Source organism: Vicia villosa, linkage group LG3 (assembly GCF_029867415.1).
Source record: "Vicia villosa cultivar HV-30 ecotype Madison, WI linkage group LG3, Vvil1.0, whole genome shotgun sequence".
Lineage (NCBI taxonomy): Eukaryota > Viridiplantae > Streptophyta > Magnoliopsida > Fabales > Fabaceae > Vicia > Vicia villosa.
In genome coordinates, this window is record NC_081182.1 from 175,980,418 (window position 1) to 175,986,562 (window position 6,145).

Genomic DNA, 6,145 nt, shown 5'->3' on the forward strand with positions numbered 1-6,145 from the left:
ATTTCTTCCACTTCTTAGTGGCAAAATGCATATAATTAACTCTAACATATTTGTTTTCTCGTACTTTCTCCGATTCTTTTACGCCCATTAACAAAAATAAAAAACTACATTTAAAAATACACAAAAAGAGGTGCAACACAAGGACGTCCCAGAAGGTCACCCGTCCTAGTACTACTCTTGCCCAAATCGCTTAACTGCGGAGTTCTGATGGGATCCGGTGCATTAGTGCTGGTATGATCGCACCTGTTACCCTCTGCGCTTTAATTGTATATATTTGATTTCTTCCACTTCTTAGCGTCAAAATGCATATAATTAACTCTAAAATATTTGTTTTCTCTTACTTTCTCCGATTCTTTTACGCCCATTAACATAAATAAAAAACTACATTTAAAAATACACAAAAATGAGGTGCAATAAAAGGACTTCCCAGGAGGTCACCCATCCTAGTATTACTCTCCCTCAAGCACGCTTAACTGCGGAGTTCTGATGGGATATGGTGCATTAGTGCTCGTATGATCGCACCTGTTACCCTCCGCGCTTTAATTGTATATATTTGATTTCTTCCACTTCTTAGCGGCAAAATGCATATAATTAACTCTAAAATATTTGTTTTCTCTTACTTTCTCCGATTCTTTTACGCCCATGAACAAAAATAAAAAACTACATTTAAAAATAAACAAAAAAGAGGTGCAACACAAGGACTTCCCAGGAGGTCACCCATCCTAGTACTACACTCGCCCAAGCACGCTTAACTACGGAGTTCTGATGGGATCCGGTTCATTAGTGATGGTATGATCGCATCTGTTACCCTTTGCGTTTCAATAGTATATATTTGATTTCTTCCATTTCTTAGCGGCGAAATGCATATAATTAACTCTAAATTATTTGTTTGCTCTTACTTTCTCCGATTCTTTTACGCCCATTAACAAAAATAAAAAACTACATTTAAAATACACAAAAAAGAGGTGCAACACAAGGACTTCCCAGGAGGCCACCCATCCTAGTACTACTCTCGGCCAAGCACGCTTAACTGCGGAGTTCTGATGGGATACGGTGCATTAGTGATGGGATGATCGCACCTGTTACCCTCTGCGCTTTAATTGTATATATTTGATTTCTTCCACTTCTCAGTGGAAAAATGCATAAAATTAACTCTAAAATATTTGTTTTCTCTTACTTTCTCCGATTGTTTTACGCCCATTAACAAGAATAAAAAACTACATTTAAAATACACAAAAAAGAGGTGCAACAGAAGGACTTCCCAGGAGGCCACCCATCCTAGTACTACTCTCGCCCAAGCACGCTTAACTGCGGAGTTCTGATGGGATCCGGTGCATTAGTGTTGTTATGATCGCACCTTTTACCCCTTACGCTTTAATTGTATATATTTGATTTCTTCCACTTCTTAGTGGCAAAATGCATATAATTAACTCTAACATATTTGTTTTCTCGTACTTTCTCCGATTCTTTTACGCCCATTAACAAAAATAAAAAACTACATTTAAAAATACACAAAAAAGAGGTATAACACAAGGACGTCCCAGAAGGTCACCCATCCTAGTATTACTCTCCCTCAAGCACGCTTAACTGTGGAGTTCTGATGGGATATGGTGCATTAGTGCTGGTATGATCGCACCTGTTACCCTCTGCGCTTTAATTGTATATATTTGATTTCTTCCATTTCTTAGCGGCGAAATGCATATAATTAACTCTAAATTATTTGTTTGCTCTTACTTTCTCCGATTCTTTTACGCCCATTAACAAAAATAAAAAACTACATTTAAAATACACAAAAAAGAGGTGCAACACAAGGACTTCCCAGGAGGCCACCCATCCTAGTACTACTCTCGCCCAAGCACGCTTAACTGCGGAGTTCTGATGGGATACGGTGCATTAGTGATGGGATGATCGCACCTGTTACCCTCTGCGCTTTAATTGTATATATTTGATTTCTTCCACTTCTCAGTGGAAAAATGCATAAAATTAACTCTAAAATATTTGTTTTCTCTTACTTTCTCCGATTCTTTTACGCCCATTAACAAGAATAAAAAACTACATTTAAAATACACAAAAAAGAGGTGCAACAGAAGGACTTCCCAGGAGGCCACCCATCCTAGTACTACTCTCGCCCAAGCACGCTTAACTGCGGAGTTCTGATGGGATCCGGTGCATTAGTGTTGTTATGATCGCACCTTTTACCCCTTACGCTTTAATTGTATATATTTGATTTCTTCCACTTCTTAGTGGCAAAATGCATATAATTAACTCTAACATATTTGTTTTCTCGTACTTTCTCCGATTCTTTTACGCCCATTAACAAAAATAAAAAACTACATTTAAAAATACACAAAAAAGAGGTATAACACAAGGACGTCCCAGAAGGTCACCCATCCTAGTATTACTCTCCCTCAAGCACGCTTAACTGTGGAGTTCTGATGGGATATGGTGCATTAGTGCTGATATGATCGCACCTGTTACCCTCTGCACTTTAATTGTATATATTTGATTTCTTCCACTTCTTAGCGTCAAAATGCATATAATTAACTCTAAAATATTTGTTTTCTCTTACTTTCTCCGATTCTTTTACGCCCATTAACATAAATAAAAAACTACATTTAAAAATACACAAAAAAGAGGTGCAACACAAGGACTTCCCAGGAGGCCACCCATCCTAGTACTACTCTCTCCCAAGCACGCTTAACTGCGGAGTTCTGATGGGATCCGGTGCATTAGTGCTGGTATGATCGCACCTGTTACCCTCTGCGCTTTAATTGTATATATTTGATTTCTTCCACTTCTTAGCGGAAAAATGCATAAAATTAACTCTAAAATATTTGTTTTCTCTTACTTACTCCGATTCTTTTACGCCCATTAATAAGAATAAAAAACTACATTTAAAATACACAAAAAAGAGGTGCAACAGAAGGACTTCCCAGGAGGCCACCCATCCTAGTACTACTCTCGCCCAAGCACGCTTAACTGCGGAGTTCTGATGGGATACAGTGCATTAGTGCTGGTATGATCGCACCTGTTACCCTTTGCGCTTTAATTGTATATATTTGATTTCTTCCACTTCTTAGCGGCGAAATGCATATAATTAACCCTAAATTATTTGTTTTCTCTTTCTTTCTCCGATTCTTTTACGCCCATTAACTAAAATAAAAAACTACATTTAAAAATAAACGAAAAAGAGGTGCAACACAAGGATTTCCCAGGAGGTCACCCATCCTAGTACTACTCTCGCCCAAGCACGCTTAACTGCAGAGTTCTGATGGGATCCGGTGCATAAGTGATGGTATGATCGCATTTGTTACCCTTTGCGTTTCAATTGTATATATTTGATTTCTTCCATTTCTTAGCGGCGAAATGCATATAATTAACTCTAAATTATTTGTTTGCTCTTACTTTCTCCGATTCTTTTACGCCCATTAACAAAAATAAAAAACTACATTTAAAATACACAAAAAAAGAGGTGCAACACAAGGACTTCCCAGGAGGCCACCCATCCTAGTATGACTCTCGCCGAAGCACGCTTAACTGTGGAGTTCTGATGGGATCCGGTGCATTAGTGCTGGTATGATCGCACCTGTTACCCCTTGCGCTTTAATTGTATATATTTGATTTCTTCCACTTCTTAGTGGCAAAATGCATATAATTAACTCTAACATATTTGTTTTCTCGTACTTTCTCCGATTCTTTTACGCCCATTAACAAAAATAAAAAACTACATTTAAAAATACACAAAAAAGAGGTATAACACAAGGACGTCCCAGAAGGTCACCCATCCTAGTATTACTCTCCCTCAAGCACGCTTAACTATGGAGTTCTGATGGGATATGGTGCATTAGTGCTGGTATGATCGCACCTGTTACCCTCTGCGCTTTAATTGTATATATTTGATTTCTTCCATTTCTTAGCGGCGAAATGCATATAATTAACTCTAAATTATTTGTTTGCTCTTACTTTCTCCGATTCTTTTACGCCCATTAACAAAAATAAAAAACTACATTTAAAATACACAAAAAAGAGGTGCAACACAAGGACTTCCCAGGAGGCCACCCATCCTAGTACTACTCTCGCCCAAGCACGCTTAACTGCGGAGTTCTGATGGGATACGGTGCATTAGTGATGGGATGATCGCACCTGTTACCCTCTGCGCTTTAATTGTATATATTTGATTTCTTCTACTTCTCAGTGGAAAAATGCATAAAATTAACTCTAAAATATTTGTTTTCTCTTACTTTCTCCGATTGTTTTACGCCCATTAACAAGAATAAAAAACTACATTTAAAATACACAAAAAAGAGGTGCAACAGAAGGACTTCCCAGGAGGCCACCCATCCTAGTACTACTCTCGCCCAAGCAAGCTTAACTGCGGAGTTCTGATGGGATCCGGTGCATTAGTGTTGTTATGATCGCACCTTTTACCCCTTACGCTTTAATTGTATATATTTGATTTCTTCCACTTCTTAGTGGCAAAATGCATATAATTAACTCTAACATATTTGTTTTCTCGTACTTTCTCCGATTCTTTTACGCCCATTAACAAAAATAAAAAACTACATTTAAAAATACACAAAAAAGAGGTATAACACAAGGACGTCCCAGAAGGTCACCCATCCTAGTATTACTCTCCCTCAAGCACGCTTAACTGTGGAGTTCTGATGGGATATGGTGCATTAGTGCTGATATGATCGCACCTGTTACCCTCTGCGCTTTAATTGTATATATTTGATTTCTTCCACTTCTTAGCGTCAAAATGCATATAATTAACTCTAAAATATTTGTTTTCTCTTACTTTCTCCGATTCTTTTACGCCCATTAACATAAATAAAAAACTACATTTAAAAATACACAAAAAAGAGGTGCAACACAAGGACTTCCCAGGAGGCCACCCATCCTAGTACTACTCTCTCCCAAGCACGCTTAACTGCGGAGTTCTGATGGTATCCGGTGCATTAGTGCTGGTATGATCGCACCTGTTACCCTCTGCGCTTTAATTGTATATATTTGATTTCTTCCACTTCTTAGCGGAAAAAATGCATAAAATTAACTCTAAAATATTTGTTTTCTCTTACTTACTCCGATTCTTTTACGCCCATTAATAAGAATAAAAAACTACATTTAAAATACACAAAAAAGAGGTGCAACAGAAGGACTTCCCAGGAGGCCACCCATCCTAGTACTACTCTCGCCCAAGCACGCTTAACTGCGGAGTTCTGATGGGATACAGTGCATTAGTGCTGGTATGATCGCACCTGTTACCCTTTGCGCTTTAATTGTATATATTTGATTTCTTCCACTACTTAGCGGCGAAATGCATATAATTAACCCTAAATTATTTGTTTTCTCTTTCTTTCTCCGATTCTTTTACGCCCATTAACTAAAATAAAAAACTACATTTAAAAATAAACGAAAAAGAGGTGCAACACAAGGATTTCCCAGGAGGTCACCCATCCTAGTACTACTCTCGCCCAAGCACGCTTAACTGCAGAGTTCTGATGGGATCCGGTGCATAAGTGATGGTATGATCGCATTTGTTACCCTTTGCGTTTCAATTGTATATATTTGATTTCTTCCATTTCTTAGCGGCGAAATGCATATAATTAACTCTAAATTATTTGTTTGCTCTTACTTTCTCCGATTCTTTTACGCCCATTAACAAAAATAAAAAACTACATTTAAAATACACAAAAAAAGAGGTGCAACACAAGGACTTCCCAGGAGGCCACCCATCCTAGTACGACTCTCGCCGAAGCACGCTTAACTGTGGAGTTCTGATGGGATCCGGTGCATTAGTGCTGGTATGATCGCACCTGTTACCCCTTGCGCTTTAATTGTATATATTTGATTTCTTCCACTTCTTAGTGGCAAAATGCATATAATTAACTCTAACATATTTGTTTTCTCGTACTTTCTCCGATTCTTTTACGCCCATTAACAAAAATAAAAAACTACATTTAAAAATACACAAAAAAGAGGTGCAACACAAGGACGTCCCAGAAGGTCACCCGTCCTAGTACTACTCTTGCCCAAATCGCTTAACTGCGGAGTTCTGATGGGATCCGGTGCATTAGTGCTGGTATGATCGCATCTGTTACCCTTTGCGTTTCAATAGTATATATTTGATTTCTTCCACTTCTTA

The 6,145-nt window shown here is 38.0% G+C and overlaps 16 non-coding genes and 6 pseudogenes across 16 annotated transcripts; all 22 read right to left on the bottom strand.

Moving 5' to 3' along the window:
• Positions 1-127: 127 nt before the first annotated feature.
• LOC131593905 (5S ribosomal RNA) lies at positions 128-245 on the bottom strand. Its single transcript, XR_009281276.1, has one exon. It is a non-coding gene; the product is annotated as a 5S ribosomal RNA (ribosomal RNA).
• A 160-nt stretch (positions 246-405) lies between these two features.
• LOC131593907 (5S ribosomal RNA) lies at positions 406-524 on the bottom strand (annotated as a pseudogene).
• Positions 525-684: 160 nt separating this feature from the next.
• Positions 685-803, bottom strand: LOC131593733 (5S ribosomal RNA). Its single transcript, XR_009281115.1, has one exon. It is a non-coding gene; the product is annotated as a 5S ribosomal RNA (ribosomal RNA).
• Positions 804-962: 159 nt separating this feature from the next.
• LOC131593901 (5S ribosomal RNA) lies at positions 963-1,081 on the bottom strand. The gene has a single exon (XR_009281272.1). It is a non-coding gene; the product is annotated as a 5S ribosomal RNA (ribosomal RNA).
• A 159-nt stretch (positions 1,082-1,240) lies between these two features.
• On the bottom strand, positions 1,241-1,359 carry LOC131593895 (5S ribosomal RNA). Its single transcript, XR_009281266.1, has one exon. It is a non-coding gene; the product is annotated as a 5S ribosomal RNA (ribosomal RNA).
• Positions 1,360-1,519: 160 nt separating this feature from the next.
• On the bottom strand, positions 1,520-1,638 carry LOC131593637 (5S ribosomal RNA; annotated as a pseudogene).
• A 159-nt stretch (positions 1,639-1,797) lies between these two features.
• Positions 1,798-1,916, bottom strand: LOC131593826 (5S ribosomal RNA). The gene has a single exon (XR_009281204.1). It is a non-coding gene; the product is annotated as a 5S ribosomal RNA (ribosomal RNA).
• A 159-nt stretch (positions 1,917-2,075) lies between these two features.
• LOC131593896 (5S ribosomal RNA) lies at positions 2,076-2,194 on the bottom strand. The gene has a single exon (XR_009281267.1). It is a non-coding gene; the product is annotated as a 5S ribosomal RNA (ribosomal RNA).
• A 160-nt stretch (positions 2,195-2,354) lies between these two features.
• LOC131593635 (5S ribosomal RNA) lies at positions 2,355-2,473 on the bottom strand (annotated as a pseudogene).
• A 160-nt stretch (positions 2,474-2,633) lies between these two features.
• LOC131593673 (5S ribosomal RNA) lies at positions 2,634-2,752 on the bottom strand. The gene has a single exon (XR_009281061.1). It is a non-coding gene; the product is annotated as a 5S ribosomal RNA (ribosomal RNA).
• Positions 2,753-2,911: 159 nt separating this feature from the next.
• LOC131593847 (5S ribosomal RNA) lies at positions 2,912-3,030 on the bottom strand. Its single transcript, XR_009281224.1, has one exon. It is a non-coding gene; the product is annotated as a 5S ribosomal RNA (ribosomal RNA).
• Positions 3,031-3,190: 160 nt separating this feature from the next.
• On the bottom strand, positions 3,191-3,309 carry LOC131593802 (5S ribosomal RNA). Its single transcript, XR_009281182.1, has one exon. It is a non-coding gene; the product is annotated as a 5S ribosomal RNA (ribosomal RNA).
• A 160-nt stretch (positions 3,310-3,469) lies between these two features.
• On the bottom strand, positions 3,470-3,588 carry LOC131593894 (5S ribosomal RNA). Its single transcript, XR_009281265.1, has one exon. It is a non-coding gene; the product is annotated as a 5S ribosomal RNA (ribosomal RNA).
• Positions 3,589-3,748: 160 nt separating this feature from the next.
• Positions 3,749-3,867, bottom strand: LOC131593639 (5S ribosomal RNA; annotated as a pseudogene).
• A 159-nt stretch (positions 3,868-4,026) lies between these two features.
• LOC131593836 (5S ribosomal RNA) lies at positions 4,027-4,145 on the bottom strand. Its single transcript, XR_009281214.1, has one exon. It is a non-coding gene; the product is annotated as a 5S ribosomal RNA (ribosomal RNA).
• A 159-nt stretch (positions 4,146-4,304) lies between these two features.
• Positions 4,305-4,423, bottom strand: LOC131593903 (5S ribosomal RNA). The gene has a single exon (XR_009281274.1). It is a non-coding gene; the product is annotated as a 5S ribosomal RNA (ribosomal RNA).
• Positions 4,424-4,583: 160 nt separating this feature from the next.
• LOC131593636 (5S ribosomal RNA) lies at positions 4,584-4,702 on the bottom strand (annotated as a pseudogene).
• Positions 4,703-4,862: 160 nt separating this feature from the next.
• LOC131593756 (5S ribosomal RNA) lies at positions 4,863-4,981 on the bottom strand. Its single transcript, XR_009281137.1, has one exon. It is a non-coding gene; the product is annotated as a 5S ribosomal RNA (ribosomal RNA).
• A 160-nt stretch (positions 4,982-5,141) lies between these two features.
• On the bottom strand, positions 5,142-5,260 carry LOC131593858 (5S ribosomal RNA). Its single transcript, XR_009281235.1, has one exon. It is a non-coding gene; the product is annotated as a 5S ribosomal RNA (ribosomal RNA).
• A 160-nt stretch (positions 5,261-5,420) lies between these two features.
• On the bottom strand, positions 5,421-5,539 carry LOC131593814 (5S ribosomal RNA). Its single transcript, XR_009281193.1, has one exon. It is a non-coding gene; the product is annotated as a 5S ribosomal RNA (ribosomal RNA).
• A 160-nt stretch (positions 5,540-5,699) lies between these two features.
• On the bottom strand, positions 5,700-5,818 carry LOC131593778 (5S ribosomal RNA). The gene has a single exon (XR_009281159.1). It is a non-coding gene; the product is annotated as a 5S ribosomal RNA (ribosomal RNA).
• Positions 5,819-5,978: 160 nt separating this feature from the next.
• Positions 5,979-6,096, bottom strand: LOC131593908 (5S ribosomal RNA; annotated as a pseudogene).
• Between the last annotated feature and the right edge of the window lie 49 nt (positions 6,097-6,145).